The sequence below is a fragment of the Mauremys reevesii genome, linkage group 12, assembly GCF_016161935.1.
Source record: "Mauremys reevesii isolate NIE-2019 linkage group 12, ASM1616193v1, whole genome shotgun sequence".
Classification (NCBI taxonomy): domain Eukaryota; kingdom Metazoa; phylum Chordata; order Testudines; family Geoemydidae; genus Mauremys; species Mauremys reevesii.
In genome coordinates this window covers 12,083,865-12,108,817 of record NC_052634.1, presented here as the reverse complement: position 1 = coordinate 12,108,817, position 24,953 = coordinate 12,083,865, and the positions used below count along the sequence as shown (strand labels likewise).

Sequence of the window (24,953 nt, the reverse complement as noted above, 5' to 3'; positions counted from 1 at the left end):
CACCCCCACGCAGGGGGATGACACCATGCTTATGCACTTAAATGTGACGCAAAGCTCTCAAAATAAGCCTTACCTGGTGCATAAACCATGTGTTGGCTCTTTTGCAGAGGAGAGGATTTTATCCTGAGACCCCTTTCGATGGACCCGGCTGCCTCCAATTAGTCCCCTTTACGATATTTATCTCCAACGTTGCCGAAGAGCACGGCCCCCGAGTGGGTGTGCAGAAGCGTGGTGGAGAACTTGCCAAACAGAGCCCCTAAAGAGCAGCATCGGACGGTGAGGCTCCTGTGCTAATTGGAAATGAGGTGAGCAACGGCAAATTGAGTTTCAAGGGCAACCGAGACAACTTGTCAATTTAGCCTCGGCTCCTCTATGTCAGTAGAATCCTTAGTAGCTGGATTTGAAGGCTTGTTTACAGCAGTTTGTAGAACAGCTACAGTCCCAAGGTAGATTAAGTAATTTCTTCATTTAGAACTTTCCAAATTGTATGGTATTGAGAGCTTTTTCTTCACCTTTTCAAGGGCAAATGCTCACCGCCATTGGGGTCTCTCTCCCCTTGCCCCCCTCCATTGCTTTTGCCAATACATTATTTGAAGACCATGAAGGAAGGAGGAGTTTTGGGGAGAGGATATTGCCACCTACCTTTTATGGCATTGGAGTCCTTATTGAAATACAGAGCCTGACCCAAAGGCCATTGAACCTGATGGAGTTTTTCCATCAACATTTTTGGGTTTGGATTAGGCTCATAGTCCCATGGTCTTGTGCAGGGGTAGGCAACCTATGGCACGGGTGCCGAAGGCGGCACACGAGCTGATTTTCAGCAGCACTCACACTGCCCGGGTCCTGGCCACCCATCCGGGGGGCTCTGCATTTTAATTTAATTTTAAATGAAGCTTCTTAAACATTTGAAAAAACGTATTTACTTTACATACAACAATAGTTTAGTTATAAATTATAGACTTATAGAAAGAGACCTTTTAAAAACGTTTAAATTATTATTGGCACACAAAACCTTAAATCAGAGTGAATAAACGAAGACTCGGCACAGCACTTCTGAAAGGTTGCCGACCCCTGGTCTAGTGTGTCATGGTCATTGATCTCTCAGGCCTAGCTTGTAAAAGGATTTTAGTCATTGCTGGGCTCAACGGTTTAGTGCTGAAATCTAGTAGCCTAAATCTCATTTTCAAAAGGGATTTAGGCACTTTGAGCTCAGTAACACCTAAATTCCTTTCAAAATCTGGACCTCGGTGCTTAAAGTGCTTGCAAGAGCTCCGCTTTATTCTGTGTCCAGTTCCAACTGGCTGTGCATAACAGGAGCTTCGCAGCATCCATGCCCTAACTTTCTGGCTGGGAAGCTCAGTCCTTAAAGGCATTGCCCTACTATCAGGTAGTGGGTAGAGCGTTGGACTGGGACTCGGGAGACCTGGGGTCTATTCCAGGCTCCGCTACTGGCCTGCTGGTTGACCTTGGGCAAGTCACTTCACTGATCTGTGGCTCAATTTCCCCATCTACAAAATGCAGCTAAAGATCCCAACCTCCTTTGTAAAGTTCTATGAGAACTACCGATGAAAAGTATAGCATCAGAGCTAGGTATTATTATTTACCATCACCGTGGTGTACAAAATGTGCTAGGCACTTTCCAAACACAGATGTAGATCCAGTCCCAGCCCTGAAGAGCTTATAATCAAATATCGGCCCATGAGGAAGGAACACAAGGCTGCGAGAGGATCTGATTGATCTCTCTAAATACACCAGGGGGCTGCCCGCCTGGGTTAGAGAAGAGCTGTTGAAGCTCAAGGCACAAGGACAAATGGGGAGAAACTAGCCATGAAGAAACTGTGGCTGGAAATTAGAAGCAGGTTTCTAATGATCAGAGAATCATAGAACTGGAAGGGACCTCGAGGGGTCGTCTAGTGCAGTCCCCTGCACTCAAGGCAGGACTAAGTATTATCTAGACCTAGCATTATCTAGAAGGGAGGCTTGGCACAGCCTCCCAATAGGAGCAGTGAGGGCAAGAAACCGAACTGGCTTTATGATGCACCTTGAGAAGTTTATGAACACGATGATATCACGGGGTTACCTGGGATAGCAGGGGCCTGGCCTCTGACCCAGGGTGTCCCTTCCAGTGCTGTCTCCTTTCTTAATTAAAACAGTCAGGGTGTTAGTAAAATAAAACATGAACTGAATGTGGAGACCCTTCACTGGATGGGTTGTCAGCAGGGGATGACCCTGAGATCTCTCGATCTGGAAGGATGAGACGCTGCTGTTTGAACTAAGGGGCTGTGTCCTGAGTTTAGAAGCAGTCGCTAATTTATTAACCTCTTACGTGGATCAGCCACTAGAGGGGAATATAGACCCTCACTGTGTCCATGTGTCTCATCTGCTCTCCATGGATGGGGGCTTAAGGGTCTCCGTGAGAGCTGGTACAATGCCCCCAAGGAGCCAGCATGAGGGCATGAATCAAGTCCCTCTTCGATTCTTGCCCCTCAAGGGTGGGGTCCAGTGAGCATGGTGGATGAACACCTTGGCTCTCTAAAACACAGGGGGGCGTCTTGCAGATTGCTTAGTTCCTGAGTGCTTCTTAGTGGCCTGTTCCTGGGAAGGCTACTGATGTTGTCTGTCAATATGGTGCAGAACAGCTGATGCCAAGTGTCAGGGAAGAAGGGGTGGGTCTTGTGGAGTTTAAAATATGGGTGGGAGGAAGAGAACCACCCCCCCACCCCCTCCAACTCATAATGGCCTTGGAGGGGGGTTCACCAGAACACGGGACCAGATTTCCAAAGGCATTTAGCTGCCTAAAAATGCAGATAGGCGCTTAGATATTTTCAACAAAGCCTAAGCAGAGTGAGTGCCTAACTCCCCTTGGCTTCAATAGAAGTTAGACCCCTAACCTCCCTAGGCTCTTCTGCAAATCCCTCTCGGCTCCTATCTGCATCAGTAGGTGCTTAAACCCCTTTGAAAATCTGGCCCGAGGGAGCTGCCGTGCTGCACTGGACCAATGATGCACCTAGCCCAGTATCCTGCCTCTGACAGGAGCTAGCGCCAGAGGCAGGGTCGTCTCCAGGCACCAGCTAAGGAAGCAGGTGCTTGGGGCAGCCAATACAAATGGGCGGCACTTTGGCCGCTATTGGGGTGGCATGTTTTGGTCTTTGGTCCCTCAGTCCCTCTCTTTCTCTTTGAGCTGCTTCCGAAGTGCCGCCGAAGAGAAAGAGAGGGAGTGGAGCACCCGCTGCCGAACTGCCGCTGAAGAATGGAGTGGCGCGATTGAGCTGCCACCGAAGTGCTGCCGATTTTTTTTTTCCCCCACTGCTTGGGGCGGCAGAAAACTTGGAGCCGGCCCTGGCCAGAGGCTTGGGGAGAAGGTGAAAGAAATAGGCTTCCTTGGGTAATGCCATTAACTGGGAGAGAAGAAGAAGGGGATTCTCTGCTTGGACATCTGAAGCTCCTTCCACAGAGCGAACAAAAAAAGCAAATGGAACTTTCTTATTCTTTTTTAATTTAAAAGCAACCTGAAAGCTTTCACGGCAGGGGTGACATCCTCGCTCACCTCCCCGCTCTGCCTGTATTTGATACCCTGACTAATTAAGTCTCACTAGCATGAAGGTGCACAGCTGCATGTAGTACACAGACAATGCCTAATGACTGCTTGAGCTGGCGTACTTCCTAAGTAAGTCTGGCATGTGGGAGCAAGGTAAAGGAGTGTGGGACTGACAGTCTGTGAAAAGCAATAGAGAGAGATGCTAGAGCAGTGAATTTCTCTCTCTCTCTCTCTCACGCGTGATGAATGCACTGTTGGTGAAATGGATCTGCATTGACCTCACTAGAGACTCAGCTCTTCCAGCTATTGTAGGGGACTGTGCCTTTAAGCAACCCCAGATAGTGGCTAGGGATGTTACACTGCTGGGACAGATATGTCTCTGCTGGCTTTCTCCATGTGCTTCTGCCATGATCTGAGGGGAGAGGGTTCTGCTCAGTTCTTGGCACCTCTGCTGATGCCAACAACCCAGGGCCTCCAACTGTACTGGTCATTTTTGCACTGCGAGGGACTGAGTTCCAGACATGCCAAACCCACGACGACAACAAAATGTAGAAATTGGGCTTGTTTTTGGCTTAAGTGACTTGTGATTTGCTTGTTGGCTAGTTTTTGGCTTGTAGCTTGTTTGGCTTGTCGCGTCATATTTTTGATCGGCAAAGGGGGGAGAGAGTCAGGGGTGCACAACGGACCCACCACAGTCCCAGACTGAACGCCGGGGGGAATCTAGTCACGGAGAGTGTTGGGATTCTTAGGGATTGGCTTGTTTTGGCCTTGTTTTGAAATGGGATTAGCTTGATTTTTGGCTTATTGTGAAAGTCGGGTGCTTATTTACCGTGTGAAAGTTGGCAACTGAGCTGAGCTCCACCAGCTCATTTCGTACAGGATGCACCAAGCTGTTGTCCCATTGTAATAACATTTTAGTTCCTACTGAGCAGGTAACCATCGAGATGGAAGGTCCCAGCCCTAGTTCCTCAAGCAGCCAGTCTGTCAGCTTCCCAAGCCCCAGAGCACAGAAGAGAAATGAAGGTCTTTCTCTGCTGGGATTGCTTTTCTAGGAGCAAGGACCTGATCCAATGCTCGTGGAAGTCAGTGAGAGTCTTAGCACTAATTTCAGAGGGGTTTGGATCAAGACTAAATTCACAAAGTGCCCTGTGGCACTGGAAACTGTCTGGCACAGATGCCACAAATCTGCCATGCAGCATAGGTTATAAACCAGATTTCCATTCCCTCCTCCAGTTCCTGTTGTTTCCCTGGCCCTACGCTTCTGACCATTAGGAAAGTAAAATAGTGCTCAAAATATATTTAAACCAAACGGTAAACTCACGGGCTGCTTTAATTTCTGCTATACTGTAAAGTGTCTTAATAGGCCTGATTTTGTTTTTCAAATACACATCATATGCGGTTGCTCAGATGGTCAATCAGCAGCATTAGCTATAACCAGTCCCTGCCAGCCAGGGAGAACTTTGTAGAAGTCTGTGGAAGAGAGAGTCAAGTACTAGCTGAGGTTGGTTGTAGCTAAGGGGATGGTAATGGGCTAGATTGATTTTTTTTTTAAACCTCTAGGACACTGGTTCAAATCCAGGTTAAGAGGCTAATCCTAAGAGGTCCTGAGCATTATCAACATCTCTCTGTGAAACCTCCCTTCCCCTCGGCACTGCACAATGCTAGTCCCCATCTGTGTGGAATTAGCTGATGGCATTCAGTCTAGTTCATGCTTGGATGAGGGTTGATATAATGCAGAAACTGTGATAGCAATTAGCAGGAACTGGGCACCTTAGCAAGAGAGGACTGAATGGGCTGTGGAGATGCTTAGTTTCTCACTTTTCCAGCTGGTCCCTCTGGCTCAAGGTCAAGGCACCTTGGCAGGGCAGTATAAGCCAGATCCAAAGTCCACCGGACTCAGTAGAAAGACACCTATTGACTTCAAGTGCTTTCCTGTACTGTGGAAATCTTCCCTCTCACAGGTGGCTTCAGCCTCAGGGCTATAGTCAGAGACTGCTCTCAGCTGCTGCTACCTCTGCCTTTTTCCCAGTGCCTCAGCATAAATTGTACCAGGTAATGTCCTCTTAGACCTACTTGTTAGCATGTACCTTCGCATCCCCACTAAATTTGGCCCTTGTCTTCCAGGGCTGTCATCCAGCAACATTCACTAACTCTGAAACTTGCTTAACACCGAGAGGCAGTATCCATTCCCAGTTACAGCTGATGGGAGAATTTTCATCAAAACAATTGAGCACTGGAAAACACCATTTGGAGGAAAACTTTGGGGTGGGGGTCCACAAAATCATATCCATTTCGACAGTTTCCCATGAGGGGAAATTTTAAAAAAAGAAAGCAAAAGAAATATCTATATTTTTTAAAATATATATTGTATATTTTTTTCCAAAACAAAAAGTATTTTCTTGGTTGGGAGAAAAAAAAATCAAAATGTCACTTCATGTTTCAAGTGTTGTTTATTTTTTTCATTTACATATTTTATGAAATGTGCATTATTTTGTGACATGTCAGCAGTACGAGTGAGTATTGTGCCGTTTCTTATCCTGCCAAGTCCTGGCATAATATGATTCTGAACAAATTTTGATGTCAACATTTCCCAGGCCACGGCAATTCTGAGTTTTCCCCTACTCTGCTCCCGACTCCTCAGTGCAGCCTTTGGGACATCTTCTCATCCTTCTATAGGAGGGGGGATGATTAGTTTGCTCTCAGCCATAACAGACTTTGTCTCACCCTGAACTTTGGGGCTGCCGGAACTGAAATGCAGCAAATGAAATCAAATAGGCCCACGAAAACCGCCCACAAAAAGCACCCAAACTTATGCCAATAATGCATAAAGCACTGGAATAAATATAATTAGTGTGGCTTCAGCAGCAATAAAAAGATTAATTTGCTATTACAGAAAAGAGGGGAAAAAAAACCCTAGTGTTTGTGCTAAAAATTGCTGCCAAGAATTGCTTTTCATCTAGTACATTCTGTTTTATTGGTTTTTAGCCTTTTCCTCCCACCTTTCAGATATCTGAATCTCTGCACAAGGAGATTGCAAAGATCTGATCTATTGGTAGGATATCCCTCAGACGCCTCGCATATGTCCCTCTGGGTCTCTGAGGCTCAGTATTTTATTTTATTTATTTATTTTTTTTACCCAAAGACGCTGATTTGCCACAGGGCTGATCTAGGAGGGTTATACATACTAGACTGGCAACATCTGATCTATGGCTGCATTTGCAGCCCCAGACTTCATCAGCCTTAATAACATTCTTCGTTACAAAGTGCTTTCTGTTAAATATTTATGAGCCAATGCAAGAACAACCACTGCCATTGTCTGTGAATGCGCAAGCAACAGTTCTCCCTGCGGTTTAATGGGGCTGTGCTGTAGAAGGGAGATGGGCAAGTCTACCTTTATTATTTGTGCCAAACCAGGGGTTGTTCTAGCCATGATGTACCTTTGCTAATTTCAGTTTCAGTGGCCGAATACCTGGCTAACAGGATTTACTTGCCCGGGGCTGGTGACGGTCTGGAAGCTAGAGGTTTCGTTTAAGGAATCCCCAGGCACGTCTACACTGCAGCTGGGAGCAGAAAGACAGACTGATGTTAACGCTAAACTCTGTAGGGCTGCACTAAAAATAACAGTCTGGACGTTGCAGCTCGGATTCTCAAGCCCACCTGACCCCAGGGGACTGAGCTCGGGTGGCTAGCCTGGCTCTCGGCCGGAGCCACCATAGCCACGCTGCTATTTGTGGTGCACTAGTGTGAGTCTGTCTACCCAGGATGGGAGGATCACGCCTAGTTCCAGAAGAGCATGAGGTACTGCAGGTCGGGATTGTGGGGCATCAGGTGTATTTGTCTGGCGAGCCAGGAATCCGGAGGGTGATGCGGATTAGGATTCAGGTACTTTGCCTGCTTCAGAGTAGACTGCAGGAAGCAGTTGAAATTGAGATTCCCCGCAATGGGAGTTAATATGCGGCGCAGGGGGTTTTTGGAGCAATTTTTTTCTCTCCATTTTTAAATCATATGTGGGGGTCAGGTCTGGTGCATTGCTGTGGCACTTCCCCTGTGCATTGGAAAGGAAATTCTGGAGATAAAGGATCTCTGTCTCATGCAAACTAACCACACAAATGAGGGAGCTAAAGCAAGAAAGCCCATATGTTCCAAGTGCCAAGGGGTTTCCCTTGCGCAGCCACTGAAGTTCAGCTCTGGTACTTTTTTCTCATCCTCCATTAATGCCTATCACAGGCTCTCCAGCGCAGCTGCCTCCTTGCCCTGTGGGAAGCTTGTGGTTTTGGTTGGTGTTTCTGCTGGATACATGTCCCCCGAATTTCCCTTCGAGCCGTTTAAATAAACAAAAACACCTAGCAAAACTGAGCCAAATCTGGCATGTTCCTAATTTGGGATCAAACTCTTACACCGAGTGTTGGTCCATCCAAAACTCTACCTGGAAGAAGGTCTGTGAGCCTTCCAGGCTCTTGGGTAGCATGATCTGGAAGCAGACAAAATTCAACAGGGTTTTGTGTCATTCACTCTCTTTCACCCTTCCTCTGACCTTTGTCTCAGTTGTTTATCTTCAGAGGGACTCGCCCATGAGCAGCGCTGTAATACAGAGGTTCTCAAGCAGGGGTCCCGAATATACCTCTGTGTGTCTGTCTTACAGCCCCACAGAGAGAATAAAAGCCCTACTGCTACAGCCAGCTAACTAAGATTTGCCTTTACCCTGAGTGCTAGAAGAATATGTTTTGGGAACCAAACATCCTGGGTTCTGTTCCTAATGTTAGCTAGCGATTGAATTGTCATTGTGTACAGCTTCATTAAAGTGTATGCCATCTCCCAGTCAATGACAGCTTAAACTCAAAAGGTTCAAACATCCAAAGCCTCATGCTTATTTGAACTGAGTCTCAGCTATCTAGAAATGAGGCTGGAAATCTCACAAAGACAGGCTTTCTCATCAGGATTTCTGTACCTCCCAGTTTGGGTTCTGCAATAAACACCATAGTAAAAATACTTAGGTGTTATATAGCACATTCCAGCCATAGATCTACAAAAGGCGGGCAGCACTGACCCCATTTTGACTTGCCCACAATTACTCACCCCCCCACTCTGGGCCAATGGCAGAGTTAGGAATAGACGCCTCCGTAAGAACAGCCCATCACCCAGCATTTTGGCACTGCCGTTGCAGGTCCCAGCCAAATCCCACAAAGTGCCGAGACTCATGAAATACAGAGAGAAGCTTTCGCTTCTGTCGACTTTTTAAAATGTTGGCTTTTTTTATTTTTAACCTTCAGAAAGGGATTTGGTTTGGTGCCAGCCTGAGATGATGGCTTCAGTTGGCTTTCCTTTTATCTAAATGCTTAGGGCTGGTGCAAGCGTTCATAGCCTGTAATTTAGAACATAGCAACAGCATCATGAAACTTAAAACATTCTGTTCTCCAGGCACTTCTATCCAATGACCGGGAACACACTCTCAACAGCCTGAGAGAGTTAGATACCCAGGGCTTGTTTCTCACTTACCCTCAGGCCTTTTGACACCTCTCCAACCCTGGAAAAAGGAAGTGGTGCCCTGAGAATTCTCCCCTGCACAGAGGAAGTTCTCCAATGGTGCAGAGCTGATGTGTATTAGCCCTGCTACTCCCCAGTGCAAGGGGCACACAGCTGAAGCACTTCGTACAATAGTTATTCTCTGTTCTCCAGCACCCTCTGGGGAACCTGGGAAGCAGAGCAGATTCCAGATGCAGTGTTGCCAAGTCTTGTGATTTTTATGACAAGTCTCATGACATTTGGTGTCTTTATTATAGTCCCAGCTCCTGGAATCATGTGAATATAGGAAAATCTCATTTTTCATTAAAAATGTCTGGTTTTAGCACTTCTAGATCCAGAGAAAAGCTTGAAAACATGCATACTTAAGGCTCAGTGAACAAAAGCCAAACAAATGGGTTATTTTTGTTATTTTAAAATATTTTCATGATTTTTAAGACAATCTTGTGATTTTTGGGGGCCTGTTTGTTTGTTTGTTTATTTGTTTTTAAATGCTTAGGGTTGGCAATACTGAAAATCAGGAGTGCAAAGACTTCTTAAAGCCACCTTTGTCTCCGCGCTTCTCTGCCCCGGTGCAAGTTCAGGAGGCGAATACCTGGCAATTGGGTCCTAGGGGTAGATCTTAATATAAGGACATGGAACTGTAAGTGACCCTCTTGGTGACTGCTCTCACAGCCAGCACTGTCATGTAATCACGAGAGAGGGAAAGGGATGAAAAGCCAGCCTCTGAAATCCCACAGAGCTGCAGGGTACTAGAGTCTGCAAACGTGGATTTTGTTGCTGTGCATTTGAAACGTTCCTCGCCGGTTGATTTCTTGTTGTGGAGTGAGCTCCAAGGATGTGCATGTGGAGCTGAAAATGGGACACATAAACAGTGGTAATAATTTCACAGACAGCTCTGCACGTTTCTCGAGCGAGAAGAGACACTTGTGCTCTTCCACGTGGCGCTCTTTATGGTTTAATCTCCCATTGAGATTCAGGGCAGAGCTCTGCTAATTAAAACGGCGAATGCCAGAGGAAGGATCTCCGTGTAGGGCTGGCTGGTATCTGCATGCATGCAGACTGCTTCAGGAAAAGGACCCTTGAGTTGTCCCCACCCCAGCTCCCACACTCTCACCAAGGGAGGAAGGAAACACACACATGTAAATCAGAGGAGAAATCCTAGCCCCCTTGAAGTCAATAACAAAACTCCCTGGGAGCTGACTTCCAGTTCAAGTGTCCCCAGCCAGCTTCCCAGCATCCCTTGCTGCACCTCTGTGTTAGAAGCCAATGGCAAAGCCATTGCTACTGTCCTGGGGTTTTGCTATTCCACCTGTCCTATCCAAGGGGAACGTCTTTGGTTTCTGCAGGAGCTCAGTGTTCAATGGCATTCACCCTGCTGGGCAGAGGGAAGGTCAAGGCTCCAGATGCGCAGGCACCCAAGCTGGCAATACCATACTTACATCCTATTGGGAAAGCATCATTCCTGGAGCTGTGACTTCAGAGATCAGCCCAATACGATCGCAGCACCAGCTCTCCCCAGTTAAGCCTGGTGAAGCCATGCTGGGATGGGACAACTCCCAGGAAAGCCAAGGTTGCAGCAGGGCATTGTGTAGCTAATTAGCTTTTCCATCTGAGTGAGCACTGGGCCATTGGCACAGTGGTGCTGAGGGTCCAGCATGTGATAATCCCTCCTAGTCAGTGCTAAGCCAGCTCTGCAGTGTGGGATAAGAGCTGCTGCATGGCAGGGAGATGGTGTTGGTGACGCAGGAAGGGGGCACTCTTCCTTGGGGTCTGTACCAACCCAGTGTGGCTTTAGGGGTTGCTGGTGGTGCCACTGTCTGGAGGAGAAAGCTGAGGAGCAATCAGTTGTGATCTGGTGATGTGTTTTGTAAGGGTAGTGGTGCTGACCCTCCAGGTCCCGTCCAGTCAATCTATAAGAATCTCAGTGATTTTAGTAAAAGCTTTATATCCTCACATCCTGCTTTGAAATATCTGAGCCATCTCAAATGCATCAATTATATTTTCCTGTCCTATCCTTAGCAGGCACGTCACATCTACGTGCACTTTTAAACAGCTGCTATGCTGCTCCCCAGAGGTGGCTGCATTTCAGTGGCTGGTGACATCTCTTTGTCAGATAAGGGGGGAAAAAGGGCGTAATTCAAGTCTTTTTGGACCAAGATGAAGTGCCCCAGGGCAGAATGCAGTGAGCACAAGGGTGAGTTCTCTGCTTAGCCTCACCAAGTGCCACCCAAGCTGATATGTCAGTTGCCCACCAGTGTCTTGCCTTGAATGCCTTATATTTTAATTATCAAATAGGCAGGAAACAATAAGAGATCTGATGGGTGGCTCCATTAGCCAATAATTAACTCCTTGCTTGAGGCCACAACCCCAGGGCTGGATTCCCATTCACGGGGAGGCCCTGGGAGCAGATGTATATTCTGGGGGATTATAGGTAAAGGGCATGAATGAGCTGAAGTGCATTAGGATTGTTCACATGACAGATTGAAAAGTCTCTGTCATACACTGTCACCAAAGCTGAGCTTTAAATAGGAGCTTTCTAGAGAGTGTTGTATAACAAGTATTCTAACAATAGCTGCTGCACAGAGCAGGGAGGCTGCATGGAGAAATGAGGCTGTTACAGAAAGCAAGATGCTGATTGTGTTAATATATTCGGCATCTCCGGTGTGTCCATACTCGAGCGTAGCAGTGGATGGGACATGCACTCAGGCAAAGGGGCATGTGTGACGGGTTTAGTCACAGAGACCCCCTTGGGACTGTCAGCTGATGTGCTGAGATGATCTCTGAGCCTGTTTTCTCTGCCAGCTTGGGACTCCAGAACCCTGCCTTGTTGAGCCAGACATGCTAGCCAGCTGCAAACACAGAGCCAGGTCTGGTCCATGCCCCCAAAGCTGCAGGCTTTAACCAAAATCTGCTCAGCAGGTGACCTATCTCCAGCACCCAGACACCCAGCTCCCAATGGGATCCGAACCCCAAATAAATCTGTTTTATTCTTTATAAAGCTTATACGGGGTAAACTCATAAATAGTCCCCCCTCTATAACACTGATAGAGGGATATGCACAGCTGTATTAATCACTTACTCTGGGTTAATTAATACAAGTGATTTTATTATGAATAAAAAGTAGGATTTAAGTGGTTCCAAGTAATAACAGACCGAACAAAGTAAGTTACCAAGCAAAATAAAACAAAACACGCAAGTCTAAGCCTAATACATTAAGAAACTGAATACAGGTAAATCTCACCCTCAGAGATGTTCCAATAAGCTTCTTTCACAGACTAGACTCCTTCCTATCTAGTCTGGGCCCAATCCTTTCTCCCGGTACAGACCTTGTTAGTTCCAGCAGGCATCTTAGGTGAAAAGCAGAGAATTCCACATGACTTGTTCTGTTCCACCCTCCTTTATAGCTTTGGCACACGGCGGGAATCCTTTGTCTCTCTCTGGATTCCCACCTCTCTTTCTAAATGGAAAATCGCCAGGTTTAATATGGATTCCAATATCATCTGACATGGTCACATGTCTGTGAGAAACCCCACCCCCGGTCTCCATTCTTTTAAGGCTGGCTGGCACATACCCAGGAAGTTTTGCAAGTTAACGGAGCCATTCACAGCCAATGATCCTGGTTAATGGGCGCCATCATGATTCCAAGCCACCATTAATGGCCCACACTTTGCATAACTACAATAGGACTTCAGAGTAATACTTCATATTTCTAGTTTTAGATACAAGAATGATACATACATACAAATAGGATGAACACACTCAGTAGATCATAAGCTTTGTAATGATACCTTACAAGAGACCTTTTGCATAAAGCATATTCCAGTTTACATCATATTCACACTTATAAACATATTTGCATAAAGCATATGGAGTGCAACGTCATGATGGGCGCTCAGGCAAAGGGGCATGTGCACCCATAGAATCCAGTCTGCTGTGCAGAGGGGTAGCTCTTACCTACTTACACTCATTTGTCCTAATTAAATTCATTTTTTTTTGTGGGTGCAGGTACATTTCTGAGGGCAGTCTATACACGCCTTCTTTCAAAACCTGGCACCAAATATCTAAGCTGAGGTGAGCTTGTGCTGCGGTGAATTTAGGAGGTAGGGTTGTCTCTACTGTTTAGGGACTAAGAATAACTGGGTTTTGTTCCAGATTCTGCAGTTGACTTGGAGTTACCGGAAGCAAGTCTGTTCCCCCCTGTGCCTCGGTTTCCCCAATAGTATTCTGCTGGAAGGCGTTAATGGCTTCCATCAAGTGGGTCATTGATCTATAGACAATCCCAGATGCAGGTAAAGCTGATGGGTATGCTAAACATCCTTCTTTCAGGCTAAATTGAAGGAGCAGTTAAAAGCCCCTTTAGGCAGTGATAGCTAGAAACACTAGGAGGCTACTACCCAAGGCACTGAACTTGGCTAAACTATGTGGTTTGAGGGGTTTCTCTGGGATTAGTGGCAAACACCAGGGCTATAGGAGCCTATCTGGCAAGCTGTATGTGAGCGAGAGGCAGAAAGCCAGCAGACTGTGAGAGAAGTAGTTGTGAGCATGACCCCGAGAGGGAGCAGGGAGAGACAGCTCCTTGAGCACAGAACTGACTTGAGGCGCAGACTCGGAAATAGCGAGCACAGAAACTGCCTGCAATTTCTTGTGTGTTCAGGGGAACAGGACTTTGTGTACAGTCATAGTAAATAAGCAGAATTGAACCAAAGAATAGACCTGTCTCGGCTCATCTGTTTCTCCGTCTAATGGGCCTGGCCTTGAATATTGGCTAACCAGGCTAAAGAGGCAGAAATAGCTGCCCACCTCTGCTCTGCTCCGCTTGAATTTAAGGGGCAGTGTCAGGGGGTAGCGTTGCTGTTCCTTGGAGTAACAAAGAGACAAAAGCCACTCATGTGGTGGAAACCCAAACTGCCTCGTCCTACGAGCTGCAAAAGCAGCTTCCTCTCCCTGGCATGACTCGTCAGGGCCTGACAGATGTTCTCGCGGTGTTGTGACCAAGCTCAGCAATAGAGTCTGTAGCTTGCCATGACAGGCGGCCATTGTTCTGGAGGGGAAGGGAAGTGCCTGCTGTCATTCACAATTGTTGCTTGTTGTGACAAGATGGCTTTTGTCCCTGTGCTGGCCCTTAGGGATCTCAGCTGGAGCGGGGCCTTTTTCTGTCAGCCCATAATTCATGTCACCCATTTTCCGGGTGCTCCCTTAGCACCTCCTTCTGCTCATCCACCATGTGGGTGCTGAGCCACAAGCAGTGCCCTCCCCCACCCCCCCGGGATGTCAATCATACTTTGTTTTTACTCAACATGTTCCTTCCCCCCACATATTCCCTGACCCTCCATTCTCCCCCTAGATCTGGAGGCAGAGCTGATGCCTCAGCAGAAGTCATAGGTGATGGCTGCTCCCTTGCTTGTTTGGTCAGTGATCTTTACTTGCTCAGAGAGAGTCCCAGGTCCTTCCTTCCTCAACGGCTGGAAGTGCCTCTGCAGCAAACAAGCCTATTTCCACCCCTTTCTTCAGCCACGGGGAACATTACTGGCTCTGAGGGGGAGTTGCCTTCTCCTCTAGAAGGAGGGTGGCCCTGATGCACCATCAAGTAATAGCAACAATGCTTCTATAGCACCTTTTGCCCAAGGACTTTGGAGAAAAGCACAAGCACAGATTCAGTCTGCTTCACAGCAGCCTTGTGAGGGGGGTGACTATTACTGCCCCATTCACAAGGGTGTGGGGATGGAGGGAGGGCAGTGGTTTGTCTGAGGCCACACAGTGAGTCAGTGGCAAAGCCAGGGATACACAACCCCTGCCTGTTCTCCTTGGTAATAACGAGACAGTGTTCTCTCCCCCTTTTCGGGTAGTGCGGCTTGTATGCGGCATCTTCGGGGACATGAAGAAAGGGGTTTGACAAATGTCAGAGCCGGCATGAATGAGGGTCCCTGTTCTGGTTCTAAAATGAGCTCACTTTCCAAGTTTCCATCTGCTTTGCGAGGGAAGCAGGGAGAGTAAATTACAAAACACCACACTCCTGCGTAACTGGGGTCTCCACCCAGCTGCACTAGAATGAGCTGGATCAGTGTATATTCTTTGTGGTCCTATTTAAAGTGGCTTCGGTGCTGGACTAAAATACATTTGAATGCAGGCTAAGTGGATGCTGGGCTGCAACACTGGAGAATGAGGAGCTCTGTTTTATTTAGGCCACTTCCCCCTCTCCCCCCGATGCTCAGATACTATGTTGATGAGCGCTAGCTATGCAGTGGTTGGATGGCCTAGTGGATAGAGAGCTGAACAGGACTGCAGGAGACCTTGGCATCCAGTTCCGAGCTCAGCTGCAGAGACCCCCTGAGATCTTAGGCAAGGAACGCTCCTTTCTATGTGACTCAGCTTCCCATTTCTAAAAGGGGAGACCATTCCCCTACTCCACAGGGCTGTTGTGAAGATACATTTCATTGATGCCTGTAAGATGTCCACATCCTAGGGTGATGTGGGCCATACAAGTGCTGGGGTAGCTACCTAGATAGATGGCACACCCTGTTTCCTTGATGGTCCCCCGACTCAATGTGCAGGGGAAGTTCGGTCACTCTGCGAGCTCAGACTGCTGGCACGGGGAGCAAGCTGTGATCGTGGTGGGCCTCTGTGTGATGTGGACACCTCTCTGCAAAAATTGGGCAGGTCGCAGGGACTCCTTTTGTGATGACCAGCTGTAGGTTCTATCCGTCTGGGCTGGAAGGGAAAGTTTCCAGGTCTCATGACCAGCCCTACTGAACTACTTACTTGCTAAGAGCGGAGGGCGTGAGAGAAGGGGAAACAGGTTTGTAACTCACTGGCTAGTGTGTATTCCAGGTCCCCTTCTGTGCCCAGCCAGAGGATATGAATCTGTTATAGCACCAGCTACAGGCCTTGACTCTTTAGCTCAAGCCTGTAGCAGCTCTTGGAGATCCTCGATTTGATCCCTGGTGTGACAGCCGTCACCAGTGCATTTAAGTTTAGCTCCTCTTTGAATTCTGGTGGGTTCTAGACTTGGTCGTCTGGCTCTCCTGCAGCCTGGTACAAACCCAGTCATTACTGGGTTGAACATGGCACTCTCTGAGCCGCCAGGTGTGTGTGGTGATTTTTCAGCAGCCTATTGGCTGGGATTCGAGAAAAGGTCTGGATCAGAATCTGGATCTGCGCTCCCTCAAACCCAAATTTTGCACAGGGCCCCTCACTCCCAGATCTGAACAGCTCCTGCACCTTGGGGTGTTTGAAATCTGCATCCAGACATTGTAGCTTGAGCTGCTCTCTACTTCTGGTGATTTAAATGGACGTCGAGGAAACTAAAATGGCTAGTCCATTAGCTAAGCAGCTTCCTCTGCCAGGCACAGCCTGCTCGGAAAGTTGTGCATTGTGGCTTCTAGGATCTGGGCTTCCACAGGGCTGGATTAGTTTGTTTTCGCTTCTCCTCTCGCCTGCTGATCATCCAACTGTCTCAGTGTTTGTGTATGATGCAGAGACACTTCGGAATACCAATAATAATTCAAAATACCAGGCGATGGAATCCAAACTTCAGCCCATAGTTTGGCTTGCAGCCCCTGGAAGCAATTCAGTCCTTAGAAGCAGAGGTGGGACTCGAATCCAAATCCCAGATCCAAAAGGCCCTGAACTTTCCAGCGCGGAGTTTGAACCTGGATCCAAACAGCGTAGCTTGGACTCGCGTCTAGCTTCTCCTCCAAGATGTGCATTTGCAGTGTGGTATATTGCACTTCTCAGCTAGTTAAATCCATTCCGCTTTTGTGTCCCCACCCCCTCTCCCATCTGGCCTTGTGCCCACAAGAGGCATGTTATATAAACCATCCCTAAATACACTGCCTGGAGAAGTGCCTTTATATTTTAATTCCCAAATAGGCAGGCAAAATTGAGTGCTCTGATTGGCGTCTGCAATCAGCGCCCCATTCATTGAGTGCTGTGAAGGGAGCTGATTGCAGCAATCGTGGCTTTGACCTTCCAGGGACTCTGACACTGCCTCTGCTTCATTAGCAGGATAAATATTTTTCCAAAAACAACATTTCCGAACCACCAAAAGTCAAGGCGAGGCCGGGCTGCTGTGCGGCACGGAGGCTGCAATTGCCGGAGTTCGTAGCTCAAGGCCCTTGGGAGACCCCTGTTCTATTCCAAGCTTTGCCGTGGACATGCTGTGGGACTGTAGGCCAGTCATGGCCCCTCTCAGTGCCTCATTTTCCCCTCCCACCCTTTGTCTATATTTTTTATTATGAGATCTTCAAGGCAAGGGCTCTCTCTTACTATATGTATGTACAGCACCTAGCGCAGTAGGGGCTTGACCTTGTCAAGGACCTCTAGGTGCTATTCTAATACAGGGCATCAGTGAGGGATTGGGGCCCCATTGTGCTAGAATAGCCCTTGTCCCTAAGAGCTTGTGGTATAAATGTGAAATGAAAGACAATTAATATCTGCACCGTGCTTTGAGATCCTCCAGCCGAAAGGAGCTCTGGACAAGGCGAATGGATCCAAGATCAGGTGCTAGCTACCTTGAGTGCATTTCCCTGGGCCTCCAAAGCTGTATGTATGCCCCGCAAACTCGGTACCCCATCTCCCTACACCACTATCCCCACCTGATGGGGTTGGAGAGGTGTAGAGATGCTAGCAGACTATAACAAAGGTGGGGAGGACCAGGGAGCGGAGAGTCGGTTTATGACAAGCGCGAGATGTGGAAGCAGCACTCGCAGCACGCTGGCTGCCTGGCTTGTGCTCAGGGTTATGTAGGCATTCCAGCTGAGGGGAGCTTTAAGGAGAAAGGTGTAAGAGGCTAGTGGATCATAAAACCCTCACTGGTTTCTACAGAACAACCCACTTTAGGTGTCACTCACAACCATGCCCGATAGCCCGGCGCTCTGCTGATCGAGTTGAGGAATTCCATTATCTGGCTTGGCCCTTCCTACCCAGGAATTCTTAAAAATAGTAGATCAGGACAAAAAAGTCTCTCCCTCCTCTAAGCCTGTTATGGCCTCTACCCCTCCCCAGCGCCATCAGGTGGGGATGGTGGTACCAAGTCTGCAGGGCACACAGGCAGCCCTGGAGGAGGCATTCAAGGTAGCTAGCACCTAATCTTGGGTCTATGTGTGTGTCCCATCTTGGCCTCATCCAGGGCAACTTTTGGCTGAAAGAGCGGTGCAAATATTAATTAATTCAGCCCAGGCTCTCAGCAAGAGAGGTCAGTATTATCACCTCTTTCTTTCACAGCAGAGGGAAACTGAGGCACAGACCAAGTGGTTTGGCTAAGGCTGTGCAAGAAGTTGCTGCTAGGGCAGAGGCTAGAACCCTGGAGTCCTGACTCCCAGCCCAGTGTTCTGACCACTAGACCATCCTGCCTTCCTTCCTAAGCACAGTAGCTAGCCCTGCAGTGAACAGCAGGCTGGCGTTGTCTCCTCCGGCACTGGTATAACATGCCATCGGCTGAGCCCCTGGAGTGAGGTACAACCTGGGTTCTGCCCTGGGGGCCGTTAGTATCCTGCAGCCTGTAATAGATGTTTTTAATTCTCATGGAAATATTGAACAAACATCAGGGAAATACGCTTTACAGCCTGGAGCCAGCTCCGAGTGTCATTACCATTGTTACTGGAGTCAGCGCGGGTGATTTAAGCAGGGACCTCTGACAAAGACGCACACCTGTCCATGAATAAAAGGCTGCCGTTTATTACCCAGGCTGCTAATTAGGAGGAGAATGTGGGTCAGGTGCAGTGCCTGAGCCAAATGCCTCCTGCACAAGGTGGGTGAGGTGACAACGATAATGCTTCCCTTCCTGTTCCTGGCCATGCCATGGGGGCGCTGCTGCACGCACAGGGTAATCTCCTCAGGGCAGCCAGGAGGTGGGCACCTCCTGTCAGCGATGATCTAATGCCGCGGAATCTAGGCACAGAGCCAGGGTGATGCAGGGACAGAAGGAAACAGATGCTGCCAACTGAAAGAACAGGAGCAAATAATTCTCCTGTCAGAGCAGAGCAGTGTGCCCTGCTGTCCTGGCTCTGACAGCAAAGGGTACCAGAAACTCAGCTGAAGCTGTGAAACCCTGGCAGAGACTCACTGGCTGAAAGAGATTCTTTCCTGATCACTTAGCGTGGGTTTGCTCTGAAGCAGAAGGGTTGGTAGATTGTTTTATCTTACGGGTATAATTCTCATCCATTGATTTATTCCGAGCTGATCCTGTTACCCTGTAACAGTGAGTTCCATGGCTTAATTCTGCATCAGACAACAAGACTTTTCCTCCTATCCCTTTTGCATGTGTTGGGTGTGCGACGGTGGCTCAGGGCTGGCTTTATTAGGTTTTCCCATTCTTCTCTTGCTGTCATTTATGCCAGCTGCTCTTACACTTGCCTATTTACTGATGTGTAAAGGAGTTGGAGTCAGCGTAATGTACACACTCAGGCGCCAGAGAAGGGGGGATTGCTTACAGGTTCTTACGCGAGTTTCATTTCTTGTTACTCTCCTGTCTTCCATCCCCTGTCCATGCAATTTCATCCAGTCAGCCAGGCTCAGTGAGCCTAATTTAGAAGGGAGAGATACAGGGGGGAGTGTAAGCTACATGACGATGAGCAGATGTGCAGTTAAAAAAATTTAAATTGGTGTAACATGCATATTCAGGTGGCTGGAAGGAAGTGTGAATTCCACCAACTTAAATAGTCTCTAGGCTTCCTGGGTCACACCAGAATATTTAGACTCACTGAAACTAGCTGGTGGTGTTCAAAACTCTTACCCCTGGCTGACTTACACCAGGGATGAATTTAGCCCAATAAGTCTTTCCCTTGATTATTCTTTCTTTCTGTTTTCTCCTTTGTAGCACCAGGTTATTGGAGCTCAACTTTTCTAATGCATTTGTTTATGTTTAAAAATTGATGCCAAAAAGCTCTAGGACTCCTGTATAGACTCCTGTATTTTTGCCTATAGTGACCTATGGTGACCTGTAGTGACCTAGGGTAATGCTGGTCTGCTTCCTTTGGGCCCAGTGCATGAGAGAACCCTGAGGAAAGGTGTTTGTGTGGGCACAATCACCCCCCCCCCCACAGTTTTGCTCATCTTATATCCTGTCTTGCCTCTGCGTAGGCTCCCGCTGGACATTGCTTCTGCATTGTGTTCCTGCCTTGTATTATGGTAAAGGCAACCAGCTGGCTGGCCATTACCATTCATGACCAAACTAAGGTGTGCTGTGCAATCTACCCTTCCCCAATCTGAAAGCTTGAATCATTGTCAGCACCCTTCACAGGAGCTTTTCTGCTTCCATTGTAACTAAATGTGAATGCAGTGGTCGAAGACGAGGACAGGCTGTCACACTGGTTTGTAGAATACCACTGTCTTATCTTCTGTATTGTCTCTGTCCCTTTCCCGATGGGGTAATGTCTCATTTGCCCCTCGGACATGCTGCAAGTGGAGCTGTTGGGAGTTTTCTGTCTTTTTTCTTTTTAATGGAAAATGCAGGTTCTGCAAAATCAAAAATCAGGAAAGCCAAAATTAAATATTTTGTTTAGAGTCAGGTCAACCTGACTGAAAAACTTTCATTTTGAGAAATCAAATTAGAATATTTTATTTAATATTGGCTCTGTTCAGTCGTAATCAGTGTCAGCCTGAGCTGCTATTGTGGAAGTTGTAGTGTGGGTGTCTCACGTCCCATTTTTGTCTGTACCACATTTCCCATAATGCACTGCTGGTTGGCCTGACACTGTGCATCATGGGATATAAGAACGGCCGTACCGGGTCAGACCAAAGGTCCATCTAGCCCAGTATCTGTCTACCGACAGAGGCCAATGCCAGGTGCCCCAGAGGGAGTGAACCTAATAGGCAATGATCAAGTGATCTCTCTCCTCTGACAAACAGAGGCTAGGGACACCATTCCTTACCCATCCTGGCTAATAGCCATTTATGGACTTAACCTCCATGAATTTATCCAGTTTTCTTTTAAACGCTGTTATAGTCCTAGCCTTCACAATCTCCTCAGGTAAGGAGTTCCCCAAGTTGCCTGTGCACTGCATGAAGAAGAACTTCCTTTTATTTGTTTTAAACCTGCTGCCTATGCTGGATATATAGTCCAGTTGTGGAACATGGTTTATAGCTAGGCTTCAAAGGATTAGATTTTTATCAGTAAATGCCAGTAACTGTGAATTTCACCATACACACACAAATTGATAAGAAAGTGTTTCCATCAATAATAATCAAAACTCACAGATAGGCAAAGTAAGAAAAGTGCTGCTTGAGAATTCATTAGAGTTTGATTTAAGGACATTTACTTTGTATATTTTGACATGTGATGTTGACAATTTGTGTTTAAATGGTTCTAAAGCTTTACCTTTTTGGATCTCAATATCTACTGGCATTAATTAATTCTTAGCTGATCCACCCTTCCCACAATTTCCCATGACTGTGAACATTTAAATCAATACAATTAAAAAAAAAAGTTTAAACCCTATAATTTGCCACAATTGTGAAAACTTAAATTGATAAAAAATATAAATGCTTTCAAATAAACATCAATATTAGCCATCAAAATTATATTAAAAGAAAAAAAATTATTCCATGAGGAGAATGGGGGCATGAAACTCTCGACTTAGAGCTCTCATAAGGCACGGCAGTGGCTTTGGGGGACACAGATTAATGTCGAACTCAGTGGAAATGAAAAGTTTTGATTCAGTTCAAACAACTGATTTGGGTGTGCTGAAACGTCTTGTTTTGTTCAGATATGTCGAAACAAAAATTTGGACGTTTCCTGACTCCTTAAATGTTTGGAACTTTCTACTCCACACAAATTAAATAAATAATCAATTGTTTTGATTTTTTTTTCTTGCCCAGATTTGGGATGAAAACCAGTTTCTACTCTTTGTGAGCAAGATTCAGTCAAAGTGGGTTGGAGGACGAGTCTGATCAAATCCCCGTTCACCAGAAAAGCCTGCACCCCAGGAAAAGGTGTGGTCAATTTCATTGCAGATTGTCTATCTATCTAGAGGGGAAAACAGAGTCATCCAGGCTGATTAGTGGGCCAGACGGTCTGGCATGATTTAATTCCCTAGTCAGCATTCCCAGAGCATTGATCTCCTTGGAAGCAGGAGGGAAGGAAGCAGGAGGAACGGAGGGAGAGAGAATGAAAGGGAAGGGAGAGAGAGATGGGGAGGAGGAAGGAGAATAAGAAATGGGGAAGAAAAAAGAGGAAGGGTGAGGAAATTGTAGAGCAAATCTACGCTGACTATGCATCCTGGGTGCAGATGGTGGCCCTGATTATCTGTCTCACGAAACTCCAAGGGCGTTGGTGGCTTTCCACTAGTGCCTCTAATTAGCACTAAATGGAAAGGAGCAGAATAAATCTCCATTCCTGGTGCCCTGGCCAGTTACCTGAGCTGGAGCCGCTGCATGTGACAGGGTTGGGTTAGACGTGCTCTCTCCTGGATTTCCTGCTGCGTGAGCTCAGCTGACATGGGGATCTAATCAGACTTCCCTTCTGCCTGTCTTCACTGAGTCTGATGCCTCCGAGCTGGGAAGGCCGTAGGACGAGCGAAAAGGAAGTGGCAATGAGTGTGAATGTGCAGGGATGTGTGCATGTGGCTCTAAGTGCATATGTGGCAGCATGTGGGTGCACATGTATAGGTGGGCATACGCCCAGGGCCATTTTAGGCCTCCTCTGGTAGCTTTATGGTCTGAGATCTCATGAACCACCCAGGATGGAAATGGCTGCTTTTAAAGTCTTTGAAAGACAGGATCCCCTACTCACAAAGAGTCGAAAGCTTTAATTTCTTGCCCCAGCTGGCAGTCTGATATCGGGCATTAAAATCAAATTAGTCTGATTACCATCTTACTTTTTCATTCCCCACTTGGATTCCAGCTTGATTTTTAGTGTGTGCTCCCTCAAGAATCACTAGAGCCGGTGCCATCCGCAAGCTCAGCCTCGTAGCTTTCAGACAGTGTAATTAAAGCATTAATCTCTTACTCTAACAATCTGGGAGAGAGAAGCTGCTAAAATAACATGGGAAGGATGGTTGCAAAGGTGTACAGTTGGCAGGATTGCTGCAAATGCCTGTAGGGTCAGTAAACTTTCCATGGGGAGATGCGGCTCTAACCACCAATGCATTTCACGCAGGCCACCAAAGAGCCTTGGAAGCAAATTTTTATTGTCTCACTGTTTCCTTGTACTCCCCCATCAGTCTGTATCCACCTGTTGTTCCTTGTTTTTTACCTAGCCCCTCGGGGTAGGAACCATTTTTTGTTCTCAGTAACGATCTCAGAATTTGGCCCAGACTTGAGACTACTTCTCCATTCCTCTGCCCCGTGTGCCATCACTTACACCTGTGCAAAGTGTGCATGAAATGCGACCGCCAGGGGAAAGTTTAGGGGCCTGATTCACTGTTGAATTGGTCCAGGTTTGCATTTGTGTAAACCCATTTAAAATGGAGTTACACAGTGAGGAATCAGGCCCCTGACCTGGTAGTATTTTACACCTGTTATGCACAGGTGTAAATAATGGTGCCAGGCAGTTGAGAACTAGACCCGATGGTTCTTTTTACTCCTCAGTTCAGTGTAAACCACCCCTCTACCTCTGAAACAGGAGTGACATGTTCTCATTAGCTGGAGAATAGATTCGCTCTGCAGGTGTCATTGACTTCCCAGGCTCTGGGGCCTCTGATCCCAAGCGAGCCCGTGAACAGTTTCTCATAATAAAGGAACAAGGTGCCAATGATTTTCATAGCTTGATTAACGCTCTTCAGAGCAATTGCCATTGGACGCCGCAGAGGAGCAGAAGAAGATGGATGTTTTCCATTACTTGATGTAATGACCGTGAGGCAGGCTAATAAAACCTTTACAAACAAAGTTTACAGAAAGCCCGCAAACACTGATCAATAGCTGAGTTACAGTTCCCATGCATAGATTAGTATGCAACGTGCTGCGGGATGCAAACAGCGAGGTGCGGAGAAAGGAAGCCCGAAAGGAGGAGTCAGAAATGGGGACAGAAGGAAGCAGGGGCTAGGAAGAATGGAGGAATGTGGAAGAGAATGAAAGAAAGGAGAGAAAATTCCAGGGGATGAGCTGGGGGGGGGCAGGGACGAGGAGCCAGCAACGTCGGCGGGAGCCTTGCATTCCCTTTCCACCCATTTGCATCCTTCAGCACAAGCTGGGTGACTTTTCCACTCAGTGCCAGTGTTTCACTTATTCCCTACAGGACAATATCACTAGTGCCTCCAGAACAGCGGTTCTGCTGAGGAGTTTCCCTTCATTGTTCTGCCTCCTACTGGGGGTGGGAGGAGGACAGAGGTCTTTCAAATGCCACCCAGGCCCTGGATCGAAACAATCGAGCAAGCCCCAGTCAAAGGGATGGGATGGCTGCAGGATTGGGGATTTCAACTAGTCACAGCTGTTCCAATGTGGCCCAGGTCCAAAGCCTTTGCTAGCTGAAGGCTGATTGCTGGCCTATGTGAAATGCTTTGTCAGACTCCTCTCTTTTCCTGTCTAATGGTGCCAACGTATCATACATACCCAGGGTACAACCAGCATTAGCTGGCTCACTTGCTGGTGGAAGCCAAGGACAGACGAGCCCAGGGAAACAACTACCGTCATTCACCTAGAGGTGGTTCCTTCAGGCATCACTTGCCCACAGTGGTGGGAGATGGTTGGAAGAGGGGAGCTTGCACTGGGTGTATCTGTCTGGAGGAAAAGGACTGCGTGCTCCAGCACTGTCAGCCCAGCAACTTTGAGGCCTCATCTGCACTTAAAAAGCATGCTCTTAACTTGAGGTAAAATCCTATGGAAGACAAAACCATTTGCAATTTTCACACAAGTTGGTGGGTTGAGCGATGGCCAATCCTGGTTTCGAATCCTACCAACCACTTGGTCTCCATCATTCCTTGTGGCAGGGAGTACTGCTGGCTCATTGTGTGACAAG

The 24,953-nt window shown here is 47.3% G+C and overlaps 1 protein-coding gene across 18 annotated transcripts in view; it reads left to right on the top strand.

Moving 5' to 3' along the window:
* The window catches only part of LOC120375737 (protein CEPU-1), a 757,368-nt gene that overhangs the window by 42,114 nt on the left and 690,301 nt on the right, over positions 1-24,953 (top strand). For 13 of the 18 annotated variants that reach the window (XR_005586712.1, XR_005586711.1, XR_005586710.1 and 10 more), the window contains one exon: positions 21,878-21,991. The exons of 2 other annotated variants lie outside the window; for them this stretch is intronic. The gene's annotated coding sequence lies outside the window, so the exon portion shown is untranslated. Of the gene's footprint in view, positions 1-119; positions 306-431; positions 447-21,877; positions 21,992-24,953 lie in introns of those variants that run through there. 3 more of the 18 variants (XM_039496608.1, XM_039496610.1, XM_039496611.1) reach the window with 3 other exon arrangements.